At 39.1% G+C, this 18,896-nt stretch overlaps 1 protein-coding gene across 1 annotated transcript in view; it reads left to right on the forward strand.

Annotated features, from left to right (window-relative positions):
- NCOA2 (nuclear receptor coactivator 2) overlaps positions 1-18,896 on the forward strand; it is a 187,838-nt gene that overhangs the window by 68,247 nt on the left and 100,695 nt on the right. Inside the window, exon 3 of the mRNA XM_084207355.1 lies at positions 919-1,162. The gene's annotated coding sequence lies outside the window, so the exon portion shown is untranslated. The remainder of the gene's footprint in view (positions 1-918; positions 1,163-18,896) is intronic.

An 18,896-nucleotide genomic window follows, 5' to 3' on the forward strand; every position in this document is an offset into this window, starting at 1 on the left:
CACTGGGGAAGAAGAGCCGATTGCGAGTCACAGCTTTGCCTTTGTCAGCACTGCAAAATTCTCAGATCGAAACAAAGTGTAACTTTTTAAAGAAATTACAGATCTCACACGGTGTCTTGGACATGTGAAAACTGTGTGGCCTGGAAGAGGAGAGGGAAGCTGGGTTTGTACCCACGTGCCTGAGAGCCAGAAGCAAACCCGTGGGACATTGACACGCGGGGGACCCTAGTGTGGGGCTGGCCCTGAAATGCCGTAACTGTGAACAGGGGAGGCAGATGTGGTGGGAGAGTGAGAGTTAATATTGGGGGAATGAAGGGAAAAGAGGGAGTCAGGGGAAGAGTGTACACTGCTAGCCAAGCCTGGAAGGGACTGAGCTGGGAGAGATGGAAATCCTTGGGGAGCAGGGTGAGGAGAGACTTGGCAGGGGTGCTAAAGGTAGGAATGAAGGGACCAGGGCTTGAATCAGCATGGGCCAGAGGATATGGCTTGAGAAAAACAGGCAGAGAAGTTTGTTCTGGAAGGTCCAGAGATCTTGAATATTAAGTAAACACTCTTTGATTTCAGTAGAAGCTCTTTGAGGAGTTTTCAGTCATCACCTATGGCTAATTTCCATGCAGAGAATGATTTCACGTTTGCAACCAATTTGATATTACTTTCCCACAAAAGCTGCATGGTTCATCTGAAGATTTCAAACCAACTGCTGGTTTTTTGTAGGTACCAGTGTGACAATGCGTGATGTCTCCATTTCTTATTTCTAGAAGTGGTAAATACAAACATTTTTCCAGCGTGGCAGTGTCCAAGTCAAGGATTGTTAAAACTGAGCTTATCTTTGCAAATCTCTTTTGTTAGGCCCCTTGTGAGGAACCCCTCAATGGTATTAAGTCACCTGCTAATGTGCTGGTTTTTTTTTTCCTGCAGGACTCCTGCTCTGTTCCATGCACAGGATGGACTTGCTCTGGGAATGAATCTGGTTGATGCATTGGAGAAGGCTGTTCTCTGGAGTACCCCGCCTCACTTCCAGCAGAAGTCAGGACGTGCGTGGTGGACGAGGCAGAGGATTGCAGAAGGCAGGAGCCATTCTGGTGCTCTGTGCAGCTGCATGCTGCCCTGGCGAGTGGGACTCCCTTCCTGGCTGTGCTGCAGACTTCCTAGGTGATGCTAGGTAAGCTGCTCAATCCTAGCTTTTGTTATGTCTTTGCTCACTGTGTCTTTCTTTCTTGTGGATGACTTGAGATCTTCGGATCTTGCTTGGAAAAGTACTGACCACTGGTGGATGGGGGTGAGGCAGTGGGGGTTGAGGTTTGGAGGTACTATATAAAGCACAAAGTAATGCCAAGTGCTGTGAAAAAATTGGTTCTGAGCTATGCCAAACTGGGGACAAAGTTGTCTTCAGAACTGGAGAATCATTTTGACCTTAAAGCTGTGACTGCTTTAGTTCGGAAGCTAGGAATAACACAGTTATTGTAGGATAGGAGTAACAGAGTAAGGGTAGGACTAACCATTATGTTGATGGAGCACTCAGCTCACCATTGAATTCACAAAGAAATCACTTGTTCTGTCTTCCAAAAAAAAGTTTGAGTAGTGTGCAGTAAATCAGGTACAGGAACATACTCCAAATGCCAAGAGTTAAACAGATTATTGTTTTGATTATTGGCGATTCTGTACATTTTTGCGCAGCGCAGAGGTGCTGTGGAAATGGTATGACATAACTGCGACGTGTACCATGCCACAAAAGCAAACAAAGGCAAAGTTTAGGTTTTCTGAGACTTAGCTTCTGATATTTCCTCCTGTGAGTGCTTGCATCCAGATTAATTGTAGGTGTAGACATTCATATCGTGCAAGGTGATTTGGGGTGCAGGGAGCACAGTATTTTTTGATGCTGTCAACTCAGATAATATATGTACATAAAATTAAAATGACATGTAAATTCATCATTCATTGCAGGCACATGACTCTTGTGCCTGGTTATTGTATCAGATACTAAGTAGTGCTTGTAATGCCCACTATCAAAATGGCTTGGAGTCAGAATTTCATCTGCATTTCCTCAGGCATGGGGTTTGTATTTTCCCAGTGTGATGTCCATAGCTAGCTACAATGCTGTTGTAATCAGTAGATAACAGAGAATTTTTTGGCCAAGGCATGGTTAAGCTAAATATTGTTTCAACTTAGCTAACCTGAATGCAAAAAAAACATTAAATCAGGTTTTATGAATTAACCAAGAGTGTGTTTTCAATGCCTAGAAACATAGTGAGTGTGCTTGCCAGATAAGCGATTTCTTTCTGTTGCAGGGAAGAGAGAGAGTGAAAACTATGAAGGTTTTATAATGACTGAATATTCTATTAAATACACAGAGTAAGAATGTACGTTCCCCTTCCAGGCTGCTCACAGGGGATCTGCTACATACAGCTCTGTGAAAGGCTGCACTAATGCTTTAGGTGTTGAGCAATATTTCTAAGTGCTGCTTTCTAAGAAAACATGAGGTATTTTTGTTTGACTACTGCTGTGCAGTGTGCAAGTCTTTCTTTAAATCTTTGAAAATAAACAGAAAAAGGCAGTGGGGGTGGCAGGGAAACAATCTGTATTTTATGAGCAGAAGTTAAAAATGAAATTATTTGCTTTATCTAGAGTATTGAGAGTTATGTTGCAATTAGACTGATGCAATAGCACACATTACGAAAGGATCTCACCGCTGGCAGAGCCTGCTGGAGGAAAGCACGGGACTGGAACAGCAGGGGTGTTGTGCGCCTGCAGGGCAGCGCACTGGCACAGCTACACCGGGGAGATTATCAGCTCATGTGGGACAGGAACGCCAAGGAAAACACAAACTCTGCCATTCCTGCGAGTCCCATAAAACGGGGAGGGGCAGGGGGGAGAGAAGGAGGGTGACTCTTTTTTATCAATGTGCCTACTTTATTTCAGTGTCACGTCTAATCCGGTGTGGAAAATGCTTGCTGTTATGTCAAAGAAAGAAGGAATCGAAATGGCAGCTAATTATGAGCTAATATACTTCAAATGCTGCTAATAAGAGTGGAATTTTACTCAGCTCACTCTGTTTCTACAGTAGAAAAGTAAAATTTTTCTTGAGTCAATTGAAACATCTGTTGAACAAATTGGTTCAATTTCATGAGTCTGTTGCTAATTCTGAAAAGTAGATGGTGTTTTATAAGATCAGTAGAGTCAGGGGATTAGAGCCCATATTCTTTACTTTTTTACTATTATTAAAGTAGGTCATGTTAAAATTTTTTGTTTTTATGAATACAGTAATACTGTGGTTAATGTTTCCAGTATTTCAAGCTTTACGTTTGGTTCAATGAGTTTTCTTCACTGATTTTAATCAATATTACTAATAGTCTTTAAAGTTGTGGGCTTCCAGCTTTGTATCAAGTTCTTGGTAGTGAAGCAGTTGAGCAAGTTTTAAGAAAAATCCTCTTCTAGCACATTTCTATTTCTATTTTTATTTCTGTTTCTAATTTCTGTTTCTAATTTCTGTTTCTCTTTCTTTGCTTCTGCATTTTTACGTAGTCTGTTTTACTTATGAAGTTTAAATATTAATAGTTATAGTTGCTCCTCTTGCTGTTTTCTCATTTGGACTGATTCTTTGTAGAGTTGCAGATGTGGGAAAAATATTGTAGGTGACAAAGCAGTTTATGGCTTCACATGCTAGATGCCTAAGAATGTCTTAGAGTCAACAAGCTGACATATGAATAATAAGAGAAGAAAAAAGGGAGATATTAAAAATAGTTTTTCCAAGATTTTGTTCCCATGTGTCAGAAATGTTTTAATTTTGTCTTATATACATACATGCATGTTAAGGTTCTTGGGTATATATCTTAACATTATCATCACTGAAAGGAAATCACAAATGTAATGCAGATCAAGTTCAGTTCTGTATGCTTTACTGTTAAATATTATAAAATCAATGCAAGTTCTTCCTATGTACTATTTATTACAGCCATAACTGGTTGTAATTCTTTGACATATTTGAGGGGCAAAGCTGGACTTCGACTTTAGACAGTGAATGTATACTTTCTGTGTGCTGTGTATATTACATGGAAAATACACAAATGGCATTAACCATGTGCATTCAGGGTAATTGTAAGCTATGATATTTTCAGCTATTTAGAGTAGCTTAGTGTATGAGGGATATGGATGAAAGTTGATAATACTTTCTAATGTTACTTAAAAAGTAAAGGATCTGTTGATTACAGCTGGTTTTTAAGCTGTAATATTTCTTAATTATGTTGTAGTTTGTTTCTCTTTAACTTAGAAGATAATGGAGCTATAAATAGGAGGACAGCAGTGTGGGTTATCATTACTTTTGAGGGATTGCTGGGCTGAGGAGGAATGGAGATGCACAGACAAGTTTTCTGAATGTGCATGTGAGTACTGCCAGTGCAAAAAGCTGCCCCACTGCTGGTAAGTTGTTGCAAACTCCCCATGTGTTGGTTTTGTCCTTGGTGCAGCTCACTGAGGCTGCAGATGATGTTCATGCAATGAAGTGAGGGGAAAGTTTTGTGGCTGAAATCCTGTGCCAAGTCTTTTTGAAGTTGTTAGCAGCAGCTGTGCTGTAGCTAAAGAAAGGCTTTCTTTGCCTCCATCATAACATCTGCATGGTCTTTAACAGCAGAATTGTTCCACTGTGATGTGTCATTTAGCTAATCTGGGTTGCCTTCATTAAGTCCTTTTTTTCTTTTCCTTATTAGAAATGCTCACATTACTTTGGGAAATAAGTTTTTGAAGATCTGGACTTGAGCGTTTCTGTGTAGAAACAGTAGGCTTCAGTCAGAAAGAAAGTCCGAAGATGAGTGGAGACTTTGTAGCTCAGTGAGTCTCTTCAGTCTGGGCAGCTTTAGATGGGCATCATGAATTGGATTTTTATGTGTCCTCTCTTGTTTGGAGGTTAGGGGCTGAACATGTGGCCAGTTTTTGTGGAGATGCCACAAATGTGACATCATGGCAGCTAGCATTGGTCTGACAGCTTCCAGGAGTGTGGCTTGCACCCTCTGTGCTGAGGTGTTACCCCTGTCCCTTGTGCCAGTGCCACCGCAGCCACAGCTCTGGGCTGGGCTGGCTCGGGGAGCCAAACCAGAGGACAGCTCAATGCATTTTTGGTTGAGTCACTTGGGTGGCTCTTGACCTCTCTGAACTTCCTAACAGCAGAGTTGGACAAATGTGTCTGCTGAAGATGGTCTGGAAGAGAGGGATGGCCAGACCCGCCTCTTGTAGTTGTAAATTGCTTTCAAAATCATGTCTTGGTTGAGAAGGCAACCATGGGAAGTGTTTTTAAGAAATGCCTGCTTGGCTGTATATTGTGTTTACTTTTAAAGTAGAGAGAAATTAATCAGTCAGGTGAAATTTAGCTTTAGTGGTTCTTCAAGTTGAAGGTTTTTGCGCAAGGACTTTTAAACTGAATTTTTATTTCGTTTTCTTGCAACATGAGACTAAGAGTTCTGTAATTGTTCACTCTGTTAGCACTGTGAAGCTTGTGAGTTCTTAAAGCCTAAAGGGTGGGATCTAATTGTCTGAAATATGAGGTTGTGGTCTTGGAGAGCAAAACAAAGGTGGTAGAAATGCTGCTCCTTCTCTCTGTTGAGGATTTTGGCTATCCTGATGTAAATATCTTGGATGTAGAGGGATACCTGAATTTCAAACAGTATGTTCCGAACTAAATTTGGAGGAATACACTGTAAATTAAGTGGGGGGGTGTGTGTGGTTTTTTTGGTAAGAATTGCCACATTTTATCATCAGGAATTAGTGGACATCCGTTTGCTTTCCGGTTGAACAGTAGGATCAGTCTTCCTCCTGTAATCTTGTAGGAAAATGACTGCACTGGAAAAGCAAGAGTGCTGATGTATGGAATTGTACTCAATGCAGAAGTTTGGGTTGTGAGTTCCAGTTCACATAAATAAGCAAAATGAGAGAAAAGGACAGGAAACATGCTCCTGCCTATTAGGGTTTTAAAATAATATTTGCAAAATTATGTTCAAATTGTGATTTTCTTCTATTTATGGTAGTAAGGCTGTGGTTACTCCTCATACTCACTGTCAGTAAAACTGAACATATACTAGCCACAATGAAGAAAGAACACTACACTATAAAAAATAATGAAGTTTTCACTATTGCTGCAATTACAAATTACTTGAAATACTGCATTTTGAATAGAAAAGGTTAGGTCTGCTTGCATGTGTGGTTCAGAGTGCAGCCTGGCTCCCAGGGAGTGTGATGCACCTGCCTCCTCATCTGAGAGTGACCATGACCAGGTCACTAGGGACTGAGCATGCCCCAGTGGTAGCTGGGCATTTCAGTCTCACACGTGAAAAACATGTGTTTCCTAATGCCTAAAGAGCACAGCTAGGTCCTAGGAATAGATATGCTTGGCAGCAGTAGTCCAAAACATGTATTTTATTTACACATTTAAAAATAATTAGCAAAATAAGATCATAAAATCAGTAAAACTGAGCATATTTAATACACTCTGGTTCCAGTGACGTTACTGTGAGGTAAGGGCAAGCAGACTACAACTTGTTTCAAAAACAGGAAGCGCCTACATTTATATAAATTGCATCGTTTCAGCTGTCATAAATGTGGTTTCAATGCAGTTGCAGGAGTAAAGCCCAAAGTAGTTATAACCAGCTTACTTCCTCTTCCAGTCAAAGTGCAAATAGCCATATAATTAACAATCTGTGGCTCATTTTTGTAGCTGGGTTAAGTATTCTGTTTCGCCTGTTCAGTCACTGTATAAACACAGAGGGAACTTGACTTGGTTAAGAACATTTTGAAATACAAATACCCCCAGTCATAACCAGATCTGCAGATTCACAGAAGAGGGTCTTCAGTTGCCCCTCGAGTTTGGCAGCAGCTATGAGACCTGTGAGTGTGGCTGGATCTCTGCCAGGCTCCTTGGAGAAGAGCGAGTCTTGCCAAGTTGGCGTCCTGCCATGGTAAACTGCATGGGGCAGCAAAACCTGCTGCAGAGCTGGTAGACAGTTTTTCTCTTTAGGGACTTCCCTTCTTACATTCCATTACAAATTGGCTTTATTCAAAGTCTTTTATCATTAATTTTTTGAGGACTGATTGCTCAGCTTTTTTGGACAGCTTTTTTCTGAGTTAATTCAGCCATCCTGCCTTTGACTCTACTCATGCACTTAGTGTGACAGAAAAGCATGAGTACAAAAGGATGAGGAAGAGTTCCTCTTCAGTTCCCGTGCACTCTCGGGTTGGTTTAAATATGCTTTAGGCTGCTTGGAGAGCCTTTGAAGGGAGCCCTAACTTTTCATCCAGACAAGGCCTGTACACTCTCTGTCTCTGCTGATGCTCTTGAGCAGCAAATACCTACTGAATATTCCCCGTGTACTCTACTTGGTGGAAAGGACCATTGAGGAGCCTTTCCAGGGAAAGTTTGCTCACCCAGGAGATTTTCTGCAGGGAAGCACTGCAGAAAATGAAGCTGCAGCACTGGCTGCATACAGTGATTGGCTGTGCCTTTTCTTCATGTGATAGGTAGCACTGTGTTTTGCAAAGCCCTGTAAGAAATCTTTAGGCAGAGCTCAACAACGATTCCTCTGTCCTAAACATAACATAGAACATTTCCCTTCCCTTTCCTAGCTTTTCTCTTCAACTTTATCAGATAAATAGTGAAATATCATAAATTCATAGTGACCACCTTTTGTCTTTAGGCCTTAAAAGGACTATTTCATCCTGTTCCAATGTTTTAATTTCTTCAGGAAAAGCTGGCAGACCCATTTTGTTGTAACTGGAACAACCAGAAAAGCTACATCACTGACCAGCACCTTGACTCATGTTTGAATAGAGTTTGGAAAAGCAGTCTTAGCAGCCCGTGCATAGCAAACAAGATATGTACAACAGTGATTGCAAAGGGAACAGAAGTCAGGACCGAGCTATGCTTTGAGCTCCATAGTGTTTTAGCTATGATGGACAGACAAGGGAACACCAAAGAAAGTTAGAGCTCCTTTGAGTCTTGCAAAAAATCCATGGTGGTTACATATATTGAAATGTTTCTTTCATTCTGATTAAAATTTGGGAACTTTCAGGACACAACAGATGTATTGTGTAAAGGATTTCTTTCTATTCTTATCTTCCAATGTCGTTAAGAGAAGAGCACTCAGCTGCCTCTGTGAAGAGTATGGTTGCACAGCTTCTGCTGCCGTGTCTGCTTCCTCTGTGTCCGTAGGTAATAATTTATCATAACATCAATATAACATTACCTTTAGTCATTCAGAAAAGCCTTATCTTAGGTGCTTGCCAGAGTTACTCATGTGTTTCTTTGCTTAGTGTGACATGGCCATATTTTCCTTCATGGCTTAGTTCCTGCCCGGGCACAGGCGATGAAATGTGCTCACATTGCGCTGTGCTTTATCACTGACTGCGGGATTGGGCCGAGCTGTGTTGTAAAAGACAGTAGGGCCAGTCAGCTTGTTGCAATGAATGGATTGCTCTTATTCCTGGAGGAGGATCGTCCAAACAGTGGTCTCTGGGCCAAGACCAGCCTACAGGAAATTTCCATCTGCTCTGCTTTTTACCAAAGGAGATGGAGAGCAGCTTCACTGCAGCAAATGCTGCCCAGCAACTGGACTGCACTGGAGGCTTGCCACAGTCTGCTTTAGAGGGCTGGCTCTGAGGGAGTGGAGGAGCCTCCCTTCTCTTGTGGTCTGGCTTTATTTCCACGATAATATCTTGATAATATTTCTAGGATGGCTACTTGTGGCATGTGTAGGCTGGCCAGGTTGGTGAGTACCCCAAGGACTAGGAAGTGAAGTCCGTGAGAATTAGCTGGTGGGAGGTTCTGCAGCCAACCACTGAAACAGAATTGCCAACTCCTTGTAATAGGTGACCTCTTTTAATAAAAAACCACATCCTTTAAAACACTTAATTAAAAATGCCCTTATCAACTCCAAGCTCCTCTGCCATATAAAAAGCACCTTATTTGCATATGAAGTAATTCAGATTCAAACTTCTAATTGCCATTTGAGAAGTCAAATAATAATATTTGAGTGGATTTTGATATTATAGTTTTATATTGCCTTTTAGGAGAACTGCAAGATTAATTTGAGACTGTAACTATTAAACCCAAAAAGAATATGGGAAGATAGAAAGCCCTGTATATATATATGAAACAATAATCATATTAATAAAATTGTATGTGTACTCTTCATTGTCATGCAGTGGTAGTCTATAAAATTTTTATTATCCTGAGATAATATGCGTATCCATTACATGAGAGCACTGAGTATCTTTTTAATCTGTGCATATTATCCAAAGCAAATGCTTCTAACAATTGTCTCCACACTTGGTTGTATGTTTCTATCATGATAAGGTTAAATGCTAAATTAAGATTTAGATTTTTATATGATTTATAATTTTTTTTAACGTTCCTTTTTTTCAGATTCATTGCTTTAAGAATTTTCACACCTAGGAAGTCATTAGGCTCTTGTACTAATGAAGATGGTTCAGGTGAAAATGAAACAGTAGAAAAATCATGTACGAATTGGCTGATATCTTTAAGAACTCAATTTACTATGATTCAGTCAGCTGATGGTAGAAGAAACTTGTTACTTTTTTGTATGTGTATTTATAGAAATAATCTGGATCACTTAATTCATATGCAGTCAAATGTGGTTCTAAGGAGTTACTGCAATTGGCCTGGTCTCTAATTGTGTAGCAGAATTGTTGTTTTTAAATAAAACTGAAAGAAAAAATTCTGCATCACACATCCCTCATGTTATTGCTCTGTGAACCTACCTAAAATCCTGGTACTTGTAAATTCCCCTGAGGCTCATCAGGTTCCTGACAAGTTTCTGCCTCTGACATGGATGATCTCTTTGCTGGGGACAGGTTGTTTCTCCTTATCAGGAATGGGGCCCATATGAGTAAACTAATCATATTGCCAAGACCAGTGTTAAATTCTCCAACTTGCTCCAGTAATATAAAGAGTAATATAAGTTCATGCTCAGATTCAAACTTTCTAAAATCTCTTTTTGCATTGTAAGAAAATTAGAAGACATGCACAAACTTACATAAAGCAGTGAGTGGTTTTATAGCATTTCTGTGCTACTGTATCATCTTGGGGTTGGAGTCAGGTTTCCTGAATTCTCAGCTTCACTTCTTCAGTATTTTTATCTCCTGATAAGTTGTTGCTCCAGTTGTTTGAGCTCTGCTCTAGATCAGACTGTTCTGCCAAGGTGAAAAATTTCCCTGTGTTGAGACATGTTGTAGATAGCTCTGGGTACCTTCAGCCTTCTCCTTTGTGTTCTTAAGAGTCAGTTCTGTTGCCTTCTCTTCGTCTCTCCATTTATACTGAGCTTTTTCCTCTGTTCATTTTGCTGCTGATAAGCTGAGTGGAGTAGGTTTCCTGTAACAGCATCCATCTTGCTTTCCCCTGGGTGAAAGACTATTCACTTGTTCCTGGCCTGAATCATAGGTGATATCAGTTCTGTTAACAGATGTCTGAAGGCTGTGTGTATATATGCACAAAGTTTGTTTATTTTTTTTTGTATTTATGTATTAATATGCATAATAAACATCTTGTTGTATAGAATTTTGTGTAATATCTAATAGCTAATGTCTGTGCCACCATGTTTGCCGGTTAGATGAACTGCTTTCATTGCTTTAAAATATTGACTTCTGTTTTATTTTGGGTTTTATTTATTTCTCTACAAAAAATGAAACATTTTGAGTAGCTTTTTCTGTTTTTCAAACATCTCATTGACTTAGACTGAGGAGTTTATGGAAGTAATAAAGGACTTCACATATAGCATTCTAAGGAGATGTGCTTTGCACATATGAGGTCTTGATCTTTGCTCTAAGAGCTGCTAAGTCCTGTGTATGGTCTTTGCTGTACCAAAGAAGTGAGATGGTAGACTGGTGTTGCCTTAAAATCTACATCTTGATTTATTTATTTGGGGTAGTTTTTTATTCTGTCTCTTAGTAAATGATTTGACTTCATAACTATTAGAATTTTGCCTGTGAATGTATTTTATTACCTGCTTGGAAATGTCTTAATGCTGTTATTTGATTGATTATTCTCTGGTTTATATGGCTTCACTGATCACAGTGGCAAGGGCTGGTTTTATATTCTCTTGTTACATTTATGAAGGGTTTAGCAACTTAAAGTCAAATGTGAAATGGAGCCATGTAACTATTCATGCAAGTGCTGACTTGTGTTTATATTCCTGAAGATTGAACAGACTTACATAAATGCTAGATTAAAAATAATTTTAAACATCACAAATCTATCACAATTCATAGATTACAGTAAAATGCATATCTGTGGGAAAGTATCTGGTTTTATCTCCTATTAGAAGTCAAATGGGGCCTTGTGTGTCTGTTTTTCTTTAAAAACTGTCTAGCAAAATGTGCAAGATGGATTTGAATATTGTGGTGTTACTTTTAGGTGATCTGTTAGTATAGCCAGCAGTTTAGTTGGGTCTTTCTAAGTTAGCTTTCTCTGAAACAGCAGAAAGGTCAAATATTGTCCTTTATTTTTAACCTCTTTTCCTACAGAAACAAGGCTCATGAGGTCACACCATGCACTTCTGTAGATGCACACACATCCCTTCAGTTCTCGTTTTCTTTGAACCTATTGCTGATTTTGATCACATTTTTTGGCACAGTGGAGAGCTCGAAATTCAGATCCCGCAGGTTTTGGGAAAATAAGTAGCTGAGTATAGGTGGAACCACCTAAAGGTGCCCTGACAGAGAGAAAGGTTGCAGCATGAAATAATCTCGTTAGTTGTCTGGGAATCCTAGCGATGGGAAAAGAGAGGCTTTAAACAAATGTCCCAGCTGTGGGAAAAACTTCCTTCAAAGCTTTCACCTTTCTAGACACCGAAGTCAACCAACCAGGAGGTATAAATCTGTGGGAGATGCAGCTTAATTAATTCTGTTGTTCATGAAACTGCTTGTTCCCTTGATATTTAATAATAGTAATATCAGTAGCATAAATGTTTCCATGAAGTATATTTTTGCATATTTACTTCTTAAGGTAAATACATAGGGATATTCTTATGGCAGTCCTAATTTTCAGAAGCATTTTTTGTTTTTACTATGAACATTAATTTAAATGTTTACAAAAATTCTTCCGTCCCTATTAGTACAGATCGAGCAGTTCTTTCCCCTTACTTCTAAAATGACAGATACTGTGAATGCTTTCCAGCTCTGTTTTGCATGTGGTTCTGGATTGCAGCTAGCCAGAAATGCTGGAGAATTCATGGCTCTATGATTGTGCTCCAAGGGAGTTAACTGGGAAGAACAAGGTCGGTACAGTACGCTTACTGAATATGGAAATAATAATAATTATAAAGCTAACCAACAAGAACTGTATTCTTAATAAAATGTGTGGGTTTTTTCAGTGTAATCATATGACTATATAATACAAAAATTGCTTTGAGAGTAGGTCAAAGATTACGCATAGCAGAGGCTTGTGTGATTGGTTATGAACAAGCGAAAATAGGGTAAACTTTTGACCCGGCAGCAGCAAATGGAACTGTGTAAAGCACCTACAGATGGCAGGATTTAACGTATAGTCGGTCTCTCGCCCTTTCACAGCAATTACGATCATATTACAGCAGGCACCGAGGGGAAGGCGCTCTGCAGCTCTAATACAGGGCGTCTTTGAAAGTTTTGAATATGCAGTTGCGTTTTGTTTTTGTAGGGCCATCAATTAGCTTGGCAAGAAGAATCCCACTTTTGTTGCTCGTGTTTGACTTGACGAGTTCCTGACCAGCGTGCCGAGTCCATTTGGGACAAAAAAATCATTTGAACGGTCTGAATAATTTCAATAATTATGCAGTAGATTTATTGCTAAGCTTGAAAGACTCAGTGAAAGTTTTTATGCTGTTGTGCTGCTGATGCAGGCTGGAAGGGGTGAGGAGAATGTGGTTTCAGAGAGAGCTCTGGGAAACAGCACTTCCAATCAGCTCCTTGGATTCTTGTGTAGATTCAGGCATCTTCCTGGTTGAGTTTTAAACCAGTTTAAAGTTTGCATAATTTAAACTTCAAAAACACCAATCAATAAACCGCTTATTTGACAAGACTGTGGCATTTAGATTATTCAGTGTCTGTTGGTTTTGTTGTGCCTGTGAAATACATGGAAAATTAGAAGAAGTGAAAGTGTTGTGAATTAGAAACCAATGATTGCCCATTTCCTGTAAATTTTGTCAGTTACAAAATCAGAAGCCCAGTTGCACTTTTGGCACAGACTGATAGATCTGAAGTTATGTGAGCACATTTTGTGTAATTTACTGCCTGTCGGACGTTTGTGTATCTTGTGTATGTACGTGTGCAGACTTCTCCCACAATTGTTTCTCCTATCAGGCTTTGACGTATCGGCATTTGGGAAAAGAGTGAGTTATAGAAGGCACGCTTCCTCCTCGCTGGGATCCAGCCACTATCTCCTTTTCTGTCTCTTTGCGTTGCCTTCTGGCCTGTAATCTGATGCGAGTGCCAGATGTGGGGAGGTGGAGCAGAAGCAATCCAAGCTTCTTAGACCATTTCATGGAGGGGGTTATTTTATTATATTTGTGGTTCACAAAAAATTTTCCTTTGGTTTTTCAGAATGACTTCTACGGAGAGTAGAAATTGCAAACATATGGTAGTAAGCTAAATAAGATACTGGAAAATGCTCTTTGGAGGAAGGGAGAATTTTTAAATACTGATAGAGCGTGGTTGGTTGGATTTGATTTTTTTTTTCCCTTTTAAATCATGCTGAAGCTTGCACTGTACATAGACTGCTGGGTGTAATTCCATTTCTTTTTGGAGATGAATTGTGTTCATTTTAGCCATGCCTGTACCTGCAGCAAAGAGCTGCTGCTGCAAGCTTTAAGGCACTTAAACGGCTCAGTGACTGCTACTACATGAGTTTGATCTGGTCACACAAGATTTCGAAACTTTTCTGGTTGTTAAAATGCACTGAAGTGGAAACTACTCTCCTCAAATGTCAAACAGCGCACTGTCATAGATTAATTCCTTCTACAGTTTTATAACCCCCCCCCCCTCACACACACAAAAAAACCCACCACCAAAACAAACTTTAGGTCAGTTAAAAATCCCACTGGTGCATTCCCCTCTTTTATAGATGAGCAGCTTTCAGATCACCAGGTTTGAGTTGCACTCAAAAATTTCCTGGACCTGTCATGTCCTGGTTCTTCAGAGAGGGCTCCCAGCCACAAGTGCTGCTGTGTGCTCCCTGTGGAGGCTGGGCTGGGGGCATCAGGGTGGCCTCTGCCAGAGATAGTGGGTTGGCAGGGTTACCTCACAGACCTCATTAAAGCCTCATTGAGTAATCTTAATCAAAAGGTAATGCAATAATTTCTCAGTGTGAGGTGGTTGTCTGTTGCATTCATGACTTTAATGAATTAAGGCTTCTTTGCATGACAGCTCTTCCACCTGATATTAAGGGCAGTTATTGTCAGCTTTCTGCCTCATAAGCACCAGCTTCATAGATGTATTCTGAATTTGTTGTACTTGAGAAATGCAAATCCAAAAACAATTCTATAGAAAAAGATGATCGTTAATACATGAAGTAAAAAGGGAAATGAATTAAAGAGGTGGGTTTCATATTTGGGAAAGAAAAGGATTTTTGGAACCAGGATATCCAGACTCGTTTTGTCTAGTAATATTCTTGTTCTTTTTGAAGTCTAAAAAGGTATTGAAGCATGATTACTGAAATGGTATTATTGCAATATTATGGGATTATTCCCACAGTTTCACTGATTAAAATAGAAATCTAATTGAAGGATGTGCACTTTTCACAGCTATTATGTAAATAACTAGTCTTGTATTCCAGTTCCTGAAATATCCTGAACAATTATAGTTACCTGATGAATACCCTGTATGCTGCTTTAAAATATAAAACCTTTTAACACATCAACCAAACTGGGGTGGGTATATTAAACCTGTAACAGTGACCTGTGCTTTATAATGGCTGCATATTCTTCTTTTAATTCTGATCATTATTGCTTGCCACAGTGTAAGAGAGATGCTCATATTTCCTAATCATTGCTGGAAATAAAATAGTTAAAATGACTCTTCTAGGATTGCTCAAAGCCGAGTACGAAGGTTTCCATTATGAGTGGCACAAAAAGTTCTTATCTGTCCTTTGGTAAGTAGGTGAAACACCCGTGTGCAATAAGGGTAAGCTCAGTTTCCTTTTAGTGTTATCTAAATACCTCATTTAGTTTTCCTTTGTATGTGCTCTGAAAAAGTGACAAAAGCTGTTTCTTAGACCACACCTTGCATACAGTTTCAAGTAAAATGGTGGGCTTTTTCTGCCTCCAGAAGACAACTTTCCAAACCTGCTGGCATCCTTCCTTGTTGTCCTGTATCGAGGTATTGCTCACCTGTGTTGGTACTTACCTGGTTTAATTTGTGCTTGAAATTAGCATGTCAGGAGAGCGTCATCACCACCATAACAGTAATATTTTGGTTTCTGCAAGTGAACTATTATCACAAGAGTATTTTGGATACTGAGAAGTTTTAAAGTTGTCAATAAACCATTGTATAATCATTACAAACAAAGTAATAGAATGTAGTTATAGTATGTAGTATAACACAGCTATTTTTTGTGCTGCTCACCAAGCTAAGTGCTGGCTGTGTAATTGGAGGATAAAAGCAGTAATTTGCCCGTACAGATCTAGCTAAAAGAACATTTTTTTCTTGATACATTTAAGTTGCTTGTGGAAATGTAGACAAGGTTCAGATTCAGATCTATTTTTTTTCCCCCCACAAAAAGTATCAAAATCAAGGTGAAATATTTGTTACAAGAAAGTGTTGAATTTGATACACTTCATTTGTAAATGCATGAAGAACTCCTCAGATCTTCTAAGATTTTCTCTTCTCCTCACCTAAGCTGTGAAGATTTCTGGCTTTGCACAATATCTGTGACATAACAATTACCTTCAAAACCAGAGAAGTAACTGGACACGTTCATTTTCCATAAGACATGGGCGTTAGGTCGATACATGCCTTCAGCAGAAGAGAGGAGCCAGGAACATGATCCTTGTGCCCCTGTTGGCTCAGGGAGCAGTTTGACCTCCTGACAGTGAATCCCGAGGAGCAGCGGGATCACTGCTAGGGTGCAGATTAGTGAAAGCTGATTGGCACCAAGCACCAACCCTTCCCCATGTTTGTGGACGTGACCACTTACAGCTAATAAGCTTATAATAATTTCTGCTTAAGCACAGGTGGTGAAAGTAGTGGTGAAAAAAAAGGTAAGGAGCTTAAATACGGAGAAGGTACGGGGCAAATTGTGATGGAACACGTGCAGTGTGTGCTAATGGTCCCTCACCTTTTGTGTGGAGGTTTGTGTTTATCCCTCCTCAGTGCTGATACTCCTGTTTGCACACCAGGTGTAGGGTAGGGGAATCAGAGACTCAGCTCCAACAAGAAGCACTGCTTATCTGTCTGCTGCATCAAATATTTTTTCAGTTGGGCATGAACATCAAGACTTTTGAGGGTTTCATGTAAATCTTGTGCAGGAGATTATTCGTGAGGGGCACATTTCGTTGTCTGTCTGAAGGACTTCACTTGCACAGAGGAATGTATTTTGTTTGGTCTTCTGAATGGTTTTGTATTTTGAAAGCTTAAAAAATTCTCTTCTCTAAACCAGATTGCTTTTCTGATTTGAAAATAGCACATGCCTTCCTGCCTACTTCGCATTTGTTATCTAAATGGAGTAAATTCAGCTTGGAGAGGCTTGGAAAGAAGAGAAGGATTTCAAATGATTCCACTTTAATTAATCCTAGGAAAATTCTGGCAAATCTGTCTTTTCTTAGTGCATGCTGGATATCCTTAAACTCCATTTCATTCTGATTGCATAGACAGTCAGGATAGGCTTTTTTCTCCCTATGATGGTAGTTTGAGTTTCCTATCACTAGGCTTTGGGTTTACCTCATTTTGGTACATACAGAATAAGGAGTGTGTGTTTTTGTGATTTATTTTTTCTTTTTGAAACCTAATTTTATGTAAAGGAAACATTTCAGTGGTGGTGTTAGTTAAATCCAGCTTTGAAATGCTGACCTTTTATGAAACAGTGTTTTGCTACCAATTGTTATAAGCCAGTAGTGATAACAGTGGTGATAATTTTTTCCCCCTGTAAAATATAAATCTTTGGTTTGTTTAAACATCTCTGTTATTAGAACACAGTAAGCTCCCTCTGTGGCAGATTATAGTACCTTCTTTCTTTGAGGAAAAAGAAACAAACACAAGCGATACAAAGAAACAACCCAAGGCTTATTTCTTTGTTATCTTTCTTGGCTAATATATAAGGACCTTGGGTCCTGCTACTGCTGCACTTCAGAGGGCAGCTGAACAGATAATTTATGCATGTTATATGCTTCTAAGTTCTCAGCAGTCTGAGACAACATAAGGGCTCCATCCTGAAAAGTAAAAAACATTCCAAGCTTACTCCAAGAAAGCACTTGCACATAATCTGTACAGTTAAGGCCATGAATGGAGCCCTGTACTTAATGTTAGGCAAGGCAGTTCAGAGAATTGCAAGACTTAAGAATTTAATCCAAAGCATTATTGCTGTGGTGTTAACTAGCAAACTGTCTTTCCAGTGCTATGCTCTCACAAATGTTCTCATATTTATATATCAGTTTAGAGTTGTTTTCTATACAAAACTTTTTGCATATTTATTTTTTATTTAAACTATTTTCAGGAGTTAATTATTGACATCAGGGGAAATGCCTTTTTTTTTTTTTTTTTAGCAAATGAAAATAAAAAGAATATTTACTGGAATAGTTAATGTGTTTAGTTCTGGTTTACATACCTTAAGTGCTGGTAGTGTATCTTCTGGGAAAGTTGCTGGAAACAGAATCAGTCTTTCTAAAATATATTATTTTCTACTGTTCACCTCTCTATATAATTTTTATTGTAGAACTGCTTCTACTTTTTTCAGGTTCATTCTGATAACTGATACAGTCTCCAAGAAAATCTCATTGTGGAGGAAGACAGCTTTGTTTTCATCCCTCTTTAGCAGATCCTGACAGCTCTGCCTGTGAATCCAATGCCCTTTCCAGAATGCTTGCATAAGATTATTCTGGAGAATTCCTGTACTGTGCTGCTACCACATAACTAGAGTTAGTAATTTTTTCTCCTTTCTCACCCAGGAATATGTTGAGATTTTCTGTATTTTACAGAGATAACATCCATCATACTTTCTTGCAGGTTTAATTGATGCTTCAGGCAATATCTGGACACTTGTAGTGTCCCTGTAAGTTGCAACTTGAACCAAAAAGGCAGAATGACTGATACTACCCACTTAAATACACCTGGCTTACTAAATGACCTTGAATAGGTAATTTTATGTCTCTCCATCCTGAGATCTATAAACTTCTGATAATAAAAGATATATCCACCTTTGCAAAAGCTCTTTGAAATCCATGAGTAAAAGGTATCCCATAAGGTCAAAATATGAATTATTTATTGCTACATGACATGCACAGCATGCAGACTGTAAGGTTATGGATATCTTGTCTGTTCCTTTTTCTCCTGAGAATAAAAGTCATACCTTCATAGCTCTACCTAAAAAAGTGTTCATTGTATGAAATCTAATATAGTTTTATGTGTATGAGTGTGTGATAATATTGAAACATTGGTTTCTCCAAGGAATTGGTTTCAACTGTTAATACCGAGCTTTGTCAGAGAGGTGCAAATGTAGTTTTCAAAATAATAAACATTAAAAAAAAAGAATGAATATGAGACCAAAAAAAAATTAGTCATAGCTGAGGCAAATATTGGGTTTTGGAGTAAGCAAATTAGAGTTTCATGGCATCAAAATCATGGTAAAGTTACTACAGGATAAGAGATTACTGCTAGTGCTTGTAGCCATTTGTTTTCTAATTGACATACCAGCAGTGTGCTTTAAAAGAAACTGA

Source organism: Fringilla coelebs (assembly GCF_963513975.1).
Source record: "Fringilla coelebs genome assembly, chromosome: 1".
In the NCBI taxonomy this organism is placed as follows: domain Eukaryota; kingdom Metazoa; phylum Chordata; class Aves; order Passeriformes; family Fringillidae; genus Fringilla; species Fringilla coelebs.